This window comes from Crinia signifera, chromosome 1, assembly GCF_055691185.1.
Source record: "Crinia signifera chromosome 1, ASM5569118v1, whole genome shotgun sequence".
Taxonomy (NCBI): Eukaryota; Metazoa; Chordata; class Amphibia; order Anura; family Myobatrachidae; genus Crinia; species Crinia signifera.
The window spans coordinates 439,872,816-439,885,708 of NC_139217.1; the positions used below are offsets into that span (position 1 = coordinate 439,872,816).

The 12,893-nt window shown below is 52.1% G+C and overlaps 18 non-coding genes across 18 annotated transcripts; all 18 read left to right on the plus strand.

Moving 5' to 3' along the window:
- The first annotated feature begins 445 nt into the window (after positions 1–445).
- Positions 446–609, plus strand: LOC146044789 (U1 spliceosomal RNA). The gene has a single exon (XR_014465231.1). It is a non-coding gene; the product is annotated as a U1 spliceosomal RNA (small nuclear RNA).
- Positions 610–1,151: 542 nt separating this feature from the next.
- LOC146044756 (U1 spliceosomal RNA) lies at positions 1,152–1,315 on the plus strand. The gene has a single exon (XR_014465198.1). It is a non-coding gene; the product is annotated as a U1 spliceosomal RNA (small nuclear RNA).
- A 542-nt stretch (positions 1,316–1,857) lies between these two features.
- LOC146044492 (U1 spliceosomal RNA) lies at positions 1,858–2,021 on the plus strand. The gene has a single exon (XR_014464934.1). It is a non-coding gene; the product is annotated as a U1 spliceosomal RNA (small nuclear RNA).
- Positions 2,022–2,563: 542 nt separating this feature from the next.
- LOC146042345 (U1 spliceosomal RNA) lies at positions 2,564–2,727 on the plus strand. The gene has a single exon (XR_014463842.1). It is a non-coding gene; the product is annotated as a U1 spliceosomal RNA (small nuclear RNA).
- A 542-nt stretch (positions 2,728–3,269) lies between these two features.
- LOC146044239 (U1 spliceosomal RNA) lies at positions 3,270–3,433 on the plus strand. Its single transcript, XR_014464853.1, has one exon. It is a non-coding gene; the product is annotated as a U1 spliceosomal RNA (small nuclear RNA).
- Positions 3,434–3,967: 534 nt separating this feature from the next.
- On the plus strand, positions 3,968–4,131 carry LOC146042350 (U1 spliceosomal RNA). The gene has a single exon (XR_014463843.1). It is a non-coding gene; the product is annotated as a U1 spliceosomal RNA (small nuclear RNA).
- Positions 4,132–4,673: 542 nt separating this feature from the next.
- LOC146044250 (U1 spliceosomal RNA) lies at positions 4,674–4,837 on the plus strand. Its single transcript, XR_014464854.1, has one exon. It is a non-coding gene; the product is annotated as a U1 spliceosomal RNA (small nuclear RNA).
- A 534-nt stretch (positions 4,838–5,371) lies between these two features.
- On the plus strand, positions 5,372–5,535 carry LOC146042674 (U1 spliceosomal RNA). Its single transcript, XR_014463970.1, has one exon. It is a non-coding gene; the product is annotated as a U1 spliceosomal RNA (small nuclear RNA).
- A 537-nt stretch (positions 5,536–6,072) lies between these two features.
- Positions 6,073–6,236, plus strand: LOC146042357 (U1 spliceosomal RNA). Its single transcript, XR_014463847.1, has one exon. It is a non-coding gene; the product is annotated as a U1 spliceosomal RNA (small nuclear RNA).
- A 542-nt stretch (positions 6,237–6,778) lies between these two features.
- On the plus strand, positions 6,779–6,942 carry LOC146044657 (U1 spliceosomal RNA). Its single transcript, XR_014465099.1, has one exon. It is a non-coding gene; the product is annotated as a U1 spliceosomal RNA (small nuclear RNA).
- Positions 6,943–7,476: 534 nt separating this feature from the next.
- Positions 7,477–7,640, plus strand: LOC146044140 (U1 spliceosomal RNA). Its single transcript, XR_014464834.1, has one exon. It is a non-coding gene; the product is annotated as a U1 spliceosomal RNA (small nuclear RNA).
- Positions 7,641–8,176: 536 nt separating this feature from the next.
- Positions 8,177–8,340, plus strand: LOC146044800 (U1 spliceosomal RNA). Its single transcript, XR_014465242.1, has one exon. It is a non-coding gene; the product is annotated as a U1 spliceosomal RNA (small nuclear RNA).
- A 542-nt stretch (positions 8,341–8,882) lies between these two features.
- LOC146044305 (U1 spliceosomal RNA) lies at positions 8,883–9,046 on the plus strand. The gene has a single exon (XR_014464865.1). It is a non-coding gene; the product is annotated as a U1 spliceosomal RNA (small nuclear RNA).
- Positions 9,047–9,588: 542 nt separating this feature from the next.
- LOC146042363 (U1 spliceosomal RNA) lies at positions 9,589–9,752 on the plus strand. Its single transcript, XR_014463848.1, has one exon. It is a non-coding gene; the product is annotated as a U1 spliceosomal RNA (small nuclear RNA).
- Positions 9,753–10,286: 534 nt separating this feature from the next.
- Positions 10,287–10,450, plus strand: LOC146044437 (U1 spliceosomal RNA). The gene has a single exon (XR_014464918.1). It is a non-coding gene; the product is annotated as a U1 spliceosomal RNA (small nuclear RNA).
- Positions 10,451–10,967: 517 nt separating this feature from the next.
- Positions 10,968–11,131, plus strand: LOC146042370 (U1 spliceosomal RNA). The gene has a single exon (XR_014463849.1). It is a non-coding gene; the product is annotated as a U1 spliceosomal RNA (small nuclear RNA).
- Positions 11,132–11,673: 542 nt separating this feature from the next.
- Positions 11,674–11,837, plus strand: LOC146044503 (U1 spliceosomal RNA). Its single transcript, XR_014464945.1, has one exon. It is a non-coding gene; the product is annotated as a U1 spliceosomal RNA (small nuclear RNA).
- Positions 11,838–12,379: 542 nt separating this feature from the next.
- Positions 12,380–12,543, plus strand: LOC146042376 (U1 spliceosomal RNA). Its single transcript, XR_014463850.1, has one exon. It is a non-coding gene; the product is annotated as a U1 spliceosomal RNA (small nuclear RNA).
- Positions 12,544–12,893: the final 350 nt, after the last annotated feature.

Below are 12,893 nucleotides of genomic sequence, written 5' to 3' on the forward strand. Positions count from 1 at the left end.
CCATGCGCCCCTTAAGCTGCGCCATTAGCTTACACTCTGTGTTTTCTGCTCTGATCTCTACTGCTCTGTGCTGGCTGCATATGCTTCCTTGTTTTTACTTTGCTTGTGCCTTGTAGTGTGCTTTGCATATACAACCAGTAGAGGTCGCTGCAGGACCCACACTCACTTACGTTGCCAAGGAGGCCTCCAGCTGTGGCATGCCGACTGCTTGAATAACAACACAATATGCAAATCCGTGTGCTCTGGGAATGATTTGCACTAGTTGTGGGTATAGTTTGGGGGGATGCGTCAGGAATAGGCACTTTACCACCTCAATGTTAATAGATGTGGCCTCCTTGCGGTATTTTGTCCCCAGGTGGGAGTCGCTTGTGCTGCCTCAGGTAAATCTCCTTCAGCCAAAGGGGGTGTGCCCGAGCTGCGGCCCTCCTGAGCCCTAGTCCAACTCATACTTACCTGGCAGGGGAGATACCATGATCACGAAGGTGGTTTGCCCAGGGCGAGGCTCATCCATTGCACTCCGGGTGTGTTGACCCCTGCGATTTCTCCAAATGCAGGAAACTCGACTGCATAATTTGTGGTAGTGGGGGACTGCGTTCGCGCTTTCCCCTGATCAGCTCTGGTAAAAGTCAGCCCTTTGTACCTAGTACCTCCATTAGGCTTGCTTTCCTTCCTTCCATCCTTTCATCACTCTTAGCCCTGCCCATGCGCCCCTTAAGCTGCGCTATTAGCTTACACTCTGTGTTCTGCTCTGATCTCTACTGCTGTGTGCTGGCTGCATATGCTTCCTTGTTTTTACTTTGCTTGTGCCTTGTAGTGTGCTTTGCATATACAACCAGTAGAGGTCGCTGCAGGACCCACACTCACTTGCGTTGCCAAGGAGGCCTCCAGCTGTTGCATGCCGACTGCTTGAATGACAACACAATATGCAAATCCGTGTGCTCTGGGAATGATTTGCACTAGTTGTGGGTATAGTTTGGGGGGATGCGTCAGGAATAGGCACTTTTCCACTTTACCACCTCAATGTTAATAGATGTGGCCTCCCTGCGGTATTTTGTCCCCAGGTGGGAGTCGCTTGTGCTGCCTCAGGTAAATCTCCTTCAGCCAACGGGGGTGTGCCCGAGCTGCGGCCCTCCTGAGCCCTAGTCCAACTCATACTTACCTGGCAGGGGAGATACCATGATCACGAAGGTGGTTCTCCCAGGTCAAGGCTCATCCATTGCACTCCGGGTGTGTTGACCCCTGCGGTTTCCCCAAATGCGGGAAACTCGACTGCATAATTTGTGGTAGTGGGGGACTGCGTTCGCGCTTTCCCCTGATCAGCTCTGGTAAAAGTCAGCCCTTTGTACCTAGTACCTCCATTTTGCCTGCTTTCCTTCCTTCCATACTTTCATCACTCTTAGCCCTGCCCATGCGCCCTTTAAGCTGCGCCATTAGCTTACACTCTGTGTTCTGCTCTGATCTCTACTGCTGTGTGCTGGCTGCATATGCTTCCTTGTTTTTACTTTGCTTGTGCCTTGTAGTGTGCTTTGCATATACAACCAGTAGAGGTCGCTGCAGGACCCACACTCACTTGCGTTGCCAAGGAGGCCTCCAGCTGTTGCATGCCGACTGCTTGAATGACAACACAATATGCAAATCCGTGTGCTCTGGAAATGATTTGCACTAGTTGTGGGTATAGTTTGGGGGGATGCGTCAGGAATAGGCACTTTTCCACTTTACCACCTCAATGTTAATAGATGTGGCCTCCCTGCGGTATTTTGTCCCCAGGTGGGAGTCGCTTGTGCTGCCTCAGGTAAATCTCCTTCAGCCAAAGGGGGTGTGCCCGAGCTGCGGCCCTCCTGAGCCCTAGTCCAACTCATACTTACCTGGCAGGGGAGATACCATGATCGCGAAGGTGGTTCTCCCAGGGCGAGGCTCATCCATTGCACTCCGGGTGTGTTGACCCCTGCGATTTCCCCAAATGCAGGAAACTCGACTGCATAATTTGTGGTAGTGGGGGACTGCGTTCGCGCTTTCCCCTGATCAGCTCTGGTAAAAGTCAGCCCTTTGTACCTAGTACCTCCATTTTGCCTGCTTTTCTTCCTTCCATACTTTCATCACTCTTAGCCCTGCCCACGCGCCCCTTAAGCTGCGCCATTAGCTTACACTCTGTGTTCTGCTCTGATCTCTACTGCTGTGTGCTGGCTGCATATGCTTCCTTGTTTTTACTTTGCTTGTGCCTTGTAGTGTGCTTTGCATATACAACCAGTAGAGGTCGCTGCAGGACCCACACTCACTTGCGTTGCCAAGGAGGCCTCCAGCTGTTGCATGCCGACTGCTTGAATGACAACACAATATGCAAATCCGTGTGCTCTGGGAATGATTTGCACTAGTTGTGGGTATAGTTTGGGGGGATGCGTCAGGAATAGGCACTTTTCCACTTTACCACCTCAATGTTAATAGATGTGGCCTCCCTGCGGTATTTTGTCCCCAGGTGGGAGTCGCTTGTGCTGCCTCAGGTAAATCTCCTTCAGCCAAAGGGGGTGTGCCCGAGCTGCGGCCCTCCTGAGCCCTAGTCCAACTCATACTTACCTGGCAGGGGAGATACCATGATCACGAAGGTGGTTCTCCCAGGGCGAGGCTCATCCATTGCACTCCGGGTGTGTTGACCCCTGCGATTTCCCCAAATGCGGGAAACTCGACTGCATAATTTGTGGTAGTGGGGGACTGCGTTCGCGCTTTCCCCTGATCAGCTCTGGTAAAAGTCAGCCCTTTGTACCTAGTACCTCCATTTTGCCTGCTTTCCTTCCTTCCATACTTTCATCACTCTTAGCCCTGCCCACGCGCCCCTTAAGCTGCGCCATTAGCTTACACTCTGTGTTCTGCTCTGATCTCTACTGCTGTGTGCTGGCTGCATATGCTTCCTTGTTTTTACTTTGCTTGTGCCTTGTAGTGTGCTTTGCATATACAACCAGTAGAGGTCGCTGCAGGACCCACACTCACTTGCGTTGCCAAGGAGGCCTCCAGCTGTTGCATGCCGACTGCTTGAATGACAACACAATATGCAAATCCGTGTGCTCTGGGAATGATTTGCACTAGTTGTGGGTATAGTTTGGGGGGATGCGTCAGGAATAGGCACTTTTCCACTTTACCACCTCAATGTTAATAGATGTGGCCTCCCTGCGGTATTTTGTCCCCAGGTGGGAGTCGCTTGTGCTGCCTCAGGTAAATCTCCTTCAGCCAAAGGGGGTGTGCCCGAGCTGCGGCCCTCCTGAGCCCTAGTCCAACTCATACTTACCTGGCAGGGGAGATACCATGATCACGAAGGAGGTTTTCCCAGGGCGAGGCTCATCCATTGCACTCCGGGTGTGTTGACCCCTGTGATTTCCCCAAATGCGGGAAACTCGACTGCATAATTTGTGGTAGTGGGGGACTGCGTTCGCGCTTTCCCCTGATCAGCTCTGGTAAAAGTCAGCCCTTTGTACCTAGTACCTCCATTAGGCTTGTTTTCCATCCTTTCATCACTCTTAGCCCTGCCCACGCGCCCCTTAAGCTGCGCCATTAGCTTACACTCTGTGTTCTGCTCTGATCTCTACTGCTGTGTGCTGGCTACATATGCTTCCTTGTTTTTACTTTGCTTGTGCCTTGTAGTGTGCTTTGCATATACAACCAGTAGAGGTCGCTGCAGGACCCACACTCACTTGCGTTGCCAAGGAGGCCTCCAGCTGTTGCATGCCGACTGCTTGAATGACAACACAATATGCAAATCCGTGTGCTCTGGGAATGATTTGCACTAGTTGTGGGTATAGTTTGGGGGGATGCGTCAGGAATAGGCACTTTTCCACTTTACCACCTCAATGTTAATAGATGTGGCCTCCCTGCGGTATTTTGTCCCCAGGTGGGAGTCGCTTGTGCTGCCTCAGGTAAATCTCCTTCAGCCAAAGGGGGTGTGCCCGAGCTGCGGCCCTCCTGAGCCCTAGTCCAACTCATACTTACCTGGCAGGGGAGATACCATGATCACGAAGGTGGTTCTCCCAGGGCGAGGCTCATCCATTGCACTCCGGGTGTGTTGACCCCTGCGATTTCCCCAAATGCGGGAAACTCGACTGCATAATTTGTGGTAGTGGGGGACTGCGTTCGCGCTTTCCCCTGATCAGCTCTGGTAAAAGTCAGCCCTTTGTACCTAGTACCTCCATTTTGCCTGCTTTCCTTCCTTCCATACTTTCATCACTCTTAGCCCTGCCCACGCGCCCCTTAAGCTGCGCCATTAGCTTACACTCTGTGTTCTGCTCTGATCTCTACTGCTGTGTGCTGGCTGCATATGCTTCCTTGTTTTTACTTTGCTTGTGCCTTGTAGTGTGCTTTGCATATACAACCAGTAGAGGTCGCTGCAGGACCCACACTCACTTGCGTTGCCAAGGAGGCCTCCAGCTGTTGCATGCCGACTGCTTGAATGACAACACAATATGCAAATCCGTGTGCTCTGGGAATGATTTGCACTAGTTGTGGGTATAGTTTGGGGGGATGCGTCAGGAATAGGCACTTTTCCACTTTACCACCTCAATGTTAATAGATGTGGCCTCCCTGCGGTATTTTGTCCCCAGGTGGGAGTCGCTTGTGCTGCCTCAGGTAAATCTCCTTCAGCCAAAGGGGGTGTGCCCGAGCTGCGGCCCTCCTGAGCCCTAGTCCAACTCATACTTACCTGGCAGGGGAGATACCATGATCACGAAGGAGGTTTTCCCAGGGCGAGGCTCATCCATTGCACTCCGGGTGTGTTGACCCCTGTGATTTCCCCAAATGCGGGAAACTCGACTGCATAATTTGTGGTAGTGGGGGACTGCGTTCGCGCTTTCCCCTGATCAGCTCTGGTAAAAGTCAGCCCTTTGTACCTAGTACCTCCATTAGGCTTGTTTTCCATCCTTTCATCACTCTTAGCCCTGCCCACGCGCCCCTTAAGCTGCGCCATTAGCTTACACTCTGTGTTCTGCTCTGATCTCTACTGCTGTGTGCTGGCTACATATGCTTCCTTGTTTTTACTTTGCTTGTGCCTTGTAGTGTGCTTTGCATATACAACCAGTAGAGGTCGCTGCAGGACCCACACTCACTTGCGTTGCCAAGGAGGCCTCCAGCTGTTGCATGCCGACTGCTTGAATGACAACACAATATGCAAATCCGTGTGCTCTGGGAATGATTTGCACTAGTTGTGGGTATAGTTTGGGGGGATGCGTCAGGAATAGGCACTTTTCCACTTTACCACCTCAATGTTAATAGATGTGGCCTCCCTGCGGTATTTTGTCCCCAGGTGGGAGTCGCTTGTGCTGCCTCAGGTAAATCTCCTTCAGCCAAAGGGGGTGTGCCCGAGCTGCGGCCCTCCTGAGCCCTAGTCCAACTCATACTTACCTGGCAGGGGAGATACCATGATCACGAAGGTGGTTCTCCCAGGGCGAGGCTCATTCATTGCACTCCGGGTGTGTTGACCCCTGCGATTTCCCCAAATGCGGGAAACTCGACTGCATAATTTGTGGTAGTGGGGGACTGCGTTCGCGCTTTCCCCTGATCAGCTCTGGTAAAAGTCAGCCCTTTGTACCTAGTACCTCCATTAGGCTTGCTTGCCTTCCATCCTTTCATCACTCTTAGCCCTTCCCACGCGCCCCTTAAGCTGCGCCATTAGCTTACACTCTGTGTTCTGCTCTGATCTCTACTGCTGTGTGCTGGCTGCATATGCTTCCTTGTTTTTACTTTGCTTGTGCCTTGTAGTGTGCTTTGCATATACAACCAGTAGAGGTCGCTGCAGGACCCACACTCACTTGCGTTGCCAAGGAGGCCTCCAGCTGTTGCATGCCGACTGCTTGAATGACAACACAATATGCAAATCCGTGTGCTCTGGGAATGATTTGCACTAGTTGTGGGTATAGTTTGGGGGATGCGTCAGGAATAGGCACTTTTCCACTTTACCACCTCAATGTTAATAGATGTGGCCTCCCTGCGGTATTTTGTCCCCAGGTGGGAGTCGCTTGTGCTGCCTCAGGTAAATCTCCTTCAGCCAAAGGGGGTGTGCCCGAGCTGCGGCCCTCCTGAGCCCTAGTCCAACTCATACTTACCTGGCAGGGGAGATACCATGATCACGAAGGTGGTTCTCCCAGGGCGAGGCTCATCCATTGCACTCCGGGTGTGTTGACCCCTGCGATTTCCCCAAATGCGGGAAACTCGACTGCATAATTTGTGGTAGTGGGGGACTGCGTTCGCGCTTTCCCCTGATCAGCTCTGGTAAAAGTCAGCCCTTTGTACCTAGTATCTCCATTAGGCTTGCTTTCCTTCCTTCCATCCTTTCATCACTCTTAGCCCTGCCCACGCGCCCCTTAAGCTGCGCCATTAGCTTACACTCTGTGTTCTGCTCTGATCTCTACTGCTGTGTGCTGGCTGCATATGCTTCCTTGTTTTTACTTTGCTTGTGCCTTGTAGTGTGCTTTGCATATACAACCAGTAGAGGTCGCTGCAGGACCCACACTCACTTGCGTTGCCAAGGAGGCCTCCAGCTGTTGCATGCCGACTGCTTGAATGACAACACAATATGCAAATCCGTGTGCTCTGGGAATGATTTGCACTAGTTGTGGGTATAGTTTGGGGGGATGCGTCAGGAATAGGCACTTTTCCACTTTACCACCTCAATGTTAATAGATGTGGCCTCCCTGCGGTATTTTGTCCCCAGGTGGGAGTTGCTTGTGCTGCCTCAGGTAAATCTCCTTCAGCCAAAGGGGGTGTGCCCGAGCTGCGGCCCTCCTGAGCCCTAGTCCAACTCATACTTACCTGGCAGGGGAGATACCATGATCACGAAGGTGGTTCTCCCAGGGCGAGGCTCATCCATTGCACTCCGGGTGTGTTGACCCCTGCGATTTCCCCAAATGCGGGAAACTCAACTGCATAATTTGGGGTAGTGGGGGACTGCGTTCGCGCTTTCCCCTGATCAGCTCTGGTAAAAGTCAGCCCTTTGTACCTAGTACCTCCATTAGGCTTGTTTTCCTTCCTTCCATCCTTTCATCACTCTTAGCCCTGCCCATGCGCCCCTTAAGCTGCGCCATTAGCTTACACTCTGTGTTCTGCTCTGATCTCTACTGCTGTGTGCTGGCTGCATATGCTTCCTTGTTTTTACTTTGCTTGTGCCTTGTAGTGTGCTTTGCATATACAACCAGTAGAGGTCGCTGCAGGACCCACACTCACTTACGTTGCCAAGGAGGCCTCCAGCTGTTGCATGCCGACTGCTTGAATAACAACACAATATGCAAATCCGTGTGCTCTGGGAATGATTTGCACTAGTTGTGGGTATAGTTTGGGGGGATGCGTCAGGAATAGGCACTTTACCACCTCAATGTTAATAGATGTGGCCTCCTTGCGGTATTTTGTCCCCAGGTGGGAGTCGCTTGTGCTGCCTCAGGTAAATCTCCTTCAGCCAAAGGGGGTGTGCCCGAGCTGCGGCCCTCCTGAGCCCTAGTCCAACTCATACTTACCTGGCAGGGGAGATACCATGATCACGAAGGTGGTTTGCCCAGGGCGAGGCTCATCCATTGCACTCCGGGTGTGTTGACCCCTGCGATTTCCCCAAATGCGGGAAACTTGACTGCATAATTTGTGGTAGTGGGGGACTGCGTTCGCGCTTTCCCCTGATCAGCTCTGGTAAAAGTCAGCCCTTTGTACCTAGTACCTCCATTAGGCTTGCTTTCCTTCCTTCCTTCCTTTCATCACTCTTAGCCCTGCCCATGCGCCCCTTAAGCTGCGCCATTAGCTTACACTCTGTGTTTTCTGCTCTGATCTCTACTGCTCTGTGCTGGCTGCATATGCTTCCTTGTTTTTACTTTGCTTGTGCCTTGTAGTGTGCTTTGCATATACAACCAGTAGAGGTCGCTGCAGGACCCACACTCACTTACGTTGCCAAGGAGGCCTCCAGCTGTGGCATGCCGACTGCTTGAATAACAACACAATATGCAAATCCGTGTGCTCTGGGAATGATTTGCACTAGTTGTGGGTATAGTTTGGGGGGATGCGTCAGGAATAGGCACTTTACCACCTCAATGTTAATAGATGTGGCCTCCTTGCGGTATTTTGTCCCCAGGTGGGAGTCGCTTGTGCTGCCTCAGGTAAATCTCCTTCAGCCAAAGGGGGTGTGCCCGAGCTGCGGCCCTCCTGAGCCCTAGTCCAACTCATACTTACCTGGCAGGGGAGATACCATGATCACGAAGGTGGTTTGCCCAGGGCGAGGCTCATCCATTGCACTCCGGGTGTGTTGACCCCTGCGATTTCTCCAAATGCAGGAAACTCGACTGCATAATTTGTGGTAGTGGGGGACTGCGTTCGCGCTTTCCCCTGATCAGCTCTGGTAAAAGTCAGCCCTTTGTACCTAGTACCTCCATTAGGCTTGCTTTCCTTCCTTCCATCCTTTCATCACTCTTAGCCCTGCCCATGCGCCCCTTAAGCTGCGCTATTAGCTTACACTCTGTGTTCTGCTCTGATCTCTACTGCTGTGTGCTGGCTGCATATGCTTCCTTGTTTTTACTTTGCTTGTGCCTTGTAGTGTGCTTTGCATATACAACCAGTAGAGGTCGCTGCAGGACCCACACTCACTTGCGTTGCCAAGGAGGCCTCCAGCTGTTGCATGCCGACTGCTTGAATGACAACACAATATGCAAATCCGTGTGCTCTGGGAATGATTTGCACTAGTTGTGGGTATAGTTTGGGGGGATGCGTCAGGAATAGGCACTTTTCCACTTTACCACCTCAATGTTAATAGATGTGGCCTCCCTGCGGTATTTTGTCCCCAGGTGGGAGTCGCTTGTGCTGCCTCAGGTAAATCTCCTTCAGCCAACGGGGGTGTGCCCGAGCTGCGGCCCTCCTGAGCCCTAGTCCAACTCATACTTACCTGGCAGGGGAGATACCATGATCACGAAGGTGGTTCTCCCAGGTCGAGGCTCATCCATTGCACTCCGGGTGTGTTGACCCCTGCGGTTTCCCCAAATGCGGGAAACTCGACTGCATAATTTGTGGTAGTGGGGGACTGCGTTCGCGCTTTCCCCTGATCAGCTCTGGTAAAAGTCAGCCCTTTGTACCTAGTACCTCCATTTTGCCTGCTTTCCTTCCTTCCATACTTTCATCACTCTTAGCCCTGCCCATGCGCCCTTTAAGCTGCGCCATTAGCTTACACTCTGTGTTCTGCTCTGATCTCTACTGCTGTGTGCTGGCTGCATATGCTTCCTTGTTTTTACTTTGCTTGTGCCTTGTAGTGTGCTTTGCATATACAACCAGTAGAGGTCGCTGCAGGACCCACACTCACTTGCGTTGCCAAGGAGGCCTCCAGCTGTTGCATGCCGACTGCTTGAATGACAACACAATATGCAAATCCGTGTGCTCTGGGAATGATTTGCACTAGTTGTGGGTATAGTTTGGGGGGATGCGTCAGGAATAGGCACTTTTCCACTTTACCACCTCAATGTTAATAGATGTGGCCTCCCTGCGGTATTTTGTCCCCAGGTGGGAGTCGCTTGTGCTGCCTCAGGTAAATCTCCTTCAGCCAAAGGGGGTGTGCCCGAGCTGCGGCCCTCCTGAGCCCTAGTCCAACTCATACTTACCTGGCAGGGGAGATACCATGATCACGAAGGTGGTTCTCCCAGGGCGAGGCTCATCCATTGCACTCCGGGTGTGTTGACCCCTGCGATTTCCCCAAATGCGGGAAACTCGACTGCATAATTTGTGGTAGTGGGGGACTGCGTTCGCGCTTTCCCCTGATCAGCTCTGGTAAAAGTCAGCCCTTTGTACCTAGTACCTCCATTAGGCTTGCTTTCCTTCCTTCCATCCTTTCATCACTCTTAGCCCTGCCCACGCGCCCCTTAAGCTGCGCCATTAGCTTACACTCTGTGTTCTGCTCTGATCTCTACTGCTGTGTGCTGGCTGCATATGCTTCCTTGTTTTTACTTTGCTTGTGCCTTGTAGTGTGCTTTGCATATACAACCAGTAGAGGTCGCTGCAGGACCCACACTCACTTGCGTTGCCAAGGAGGCCTCCAGCTGTTGCATGCCGACTGCTTGAATAACAACACAATATGCAAATCCGTGTGCTCTGGGAATGATTTGCACTAGTTGTGGGTATAGTTTGGGGGGATGCGTCAGGAATAGGCACTTTACCACCTCAATGTTAATAGATGTGGCCTCCTTGCGGTATTTTGTCCCCAGGTGGGAGTCGCTTGTGCTGCCTCAGGTAAATCTCCTTCAGCCAAAGGGGGTGTGCCCGAGCTGCGGCCCTCCTGAGCCCTAGTCCAACTCATACTTACCTGACAGGGGAGATACCATGATCATGAAGGTGGTTCGCCCAGGGCGAGGCTCATCCATTGCACTCCGGGTGTGTTGACCCCTGCGATTTCCCCAAATGCGGGAAACTCGACTGCATAATTTGTGGTAGTGGGGGACTGCGTTCGCGCTTTCCCCTGATCAGCTCTGGTAAAAGTCAGCCCTTTGTACCTAGTACCTCCATTAGGCTTGCTTTCCTTCCTTCCATCCTTTCATCACTCTTAGCCCTGCCCATGCGCCCCTTAAGCTGCGCCATTAGTTTACACTCTGTGTTCTGGCTACATATGCTTCCTTGTTTTTACTTTGCTTGTGCCTTGTAGTGTGCTTTGCATATACAACCAGTAGAGGTCGCTGCAGGACCCACACTCACTTGCGTTGCCAAGGAGGCCTCCAGCTGTTGCATGCCGACTGCTTGAATGACAACACAATATGCAAATCCGTGTGCTCTGGGAATGATTTGCACTAGTTGTGGGTATAGTTTGGGGGGATGCGTCAGGAATAGGCACTTTTCCACTTTACCACCTCAATGTTAATAGATGTGGCCTCCCTGCGGTATTTTGTCCCCAGGTGGGAGTCGCTTGTGCTGCCTCAGGTAAATCTCCTTCAGCCAAAGGGGGTGTGCCCGAGCTGCGGCCCTCCTGAGCCCTAGTCCAACTCATACTTACCTGGCAGGGGAGATACCATGATCACGAAGGTGGTTCTCCCAGGGCGAGGCTCATCCATTGCACTCCGGGTGTGTTGACCCCTGCGATTTCCCCAAATGCGGGAAACTCGACTGCATAATTTGTGGTAGTGGGGGACTGCGTTCGCGCTTTCCCCTGATCAGCTCTGGTAAAAGTCAGCCCTTTGTACCTAGTACCTCCATTAGGCTTGCTTTCCTTCCTTCCATCCTTTCATCACTCTTAGCCCTGCCCATGCGCCCCTTAAGCTGCGCCATTAGCTTACACTCTGTGTTCTGCTCTGATCTCTACTGCTGTGTGCTGGCTGCATATGCTTCCTTGTTTTTACTTTGCTTGTGCCTTGTAGTGTGCTTTGCATATACAACCAGTAGAGGTCGCTGCAGGACCCACACTCACTTGCGTTGCCAAGGAGGCCTCCAGCTGTTGCATGCCGACTGCTTGAATGACAACACAATATGCAAATCCGTGTGCTCTGGAAATGATTTGCACTAGTTGTGGGTATAGTTTGGGGGGATGCGTCAGGAATAGGCACTTTTCCACTTTACCACCTCAATGTTAATAGATGTGGCCTCCCTGCGGTATTTTGTCCCCAGGTGGGAGTCGCTTGTGCTGCCTCAGGTAAATCTCCTTCAGCCAAAGGGGGTGTGCCCGAGCTGCGGCCCTCCTGAGCCCTAGTCCAACTCATACTTACCTGGCAGGGGAGATACCATGATCGCGAAGGTGGTTCTCCCAGGGCGAGGCTCATCCATTGCACTCCGGGTGTGTTGACCCCTGCGATTTCCCCAAATGCAGGAAACTCGACTGCATAATTTGTGGTAGTGGGGGACTGCGTTCGCGCTTTCCCCTGATCAGCTCTGGTAAAAGTCAGCCCTTTGTACCTAGTACCTCCATTTTGCCTGCTTTTCTTCCTTCCATACTTTCATCACTCTTAGCCCTGCCCACGCGCCCCTTAAGCTGCGCCATTAGCTTACACTCTGTGTTCTGCTCTGATCTCTACTGCTGTGTGCTGGCTGCATATGCTTCCTTGTTTTTACTTTGCTTGTGCCTTGTAGTGTGCTTTGCATATACAACCAGTAGAGGTCGCTGCAGGACCCACACTCACTTGCGTTGCCAAGGAGGCCTCCAGCTGTTGCATGCCGACTGCTTGAATGACAACACAATATGCAAATCCGTGTGCTCTGGGAATGATTTGCACTAGTTGTGGGTATAGTTTGGGGGGATGCGTCAGGAATAGGCACTTTTCCACTTTACCACCTCAATGTTAATAGATGTGGCCTCCCTGCGGTATTTTGTCCCCAGGTGGGAGTCGCTTGTGCTGCCTCAGGTAAATCTCCTTCAGCCAAAGGGGGTGTGCCCGAGCTGCGGCCCTCCTGAGCCCTAGTCCAACTCATACTTACCTGGCAGGGGAGATACCATGATCACGAAGGTGGTTCTCCCAGGGCGAGGCTCATCCATTGCACTCCGGGTGTGTTGACCCCTGCGATTTCCCCAAATGCGGGAAACTCGACTGCATAATTTGTGGTAGTGGGGGACTGCGTTCGCGCTTTCCCCTGATCAGCTCTGGTAAAAGTCAGCCCTTTGTACCTAGTACCTCCATTTTGCCTGCTTTCCTTCCTTCCATACTTTCATCACTCTTAGCCCTGCCCACGCGCCCCTTAAGCTGCGCCATTAGCTTACACTCTGTGTTCTGCTCTGATCTCTACTGCTGTGTGCTGGCTGCATATGCTTCCTTGTTTTTACTTTGCTTGTGCCTTGTAGTGTGCTTTGCATATACAACCAGTAGAGGTCGCTGCAGGACCCACACTCACTTGCGTTGCCAAGGAGGCCTCCAGCTGTTGCATGCCGACTGCTTGAATGACAACACAATATGCAAATCCGTGTGCTCTGGGAATGATTTGCACTA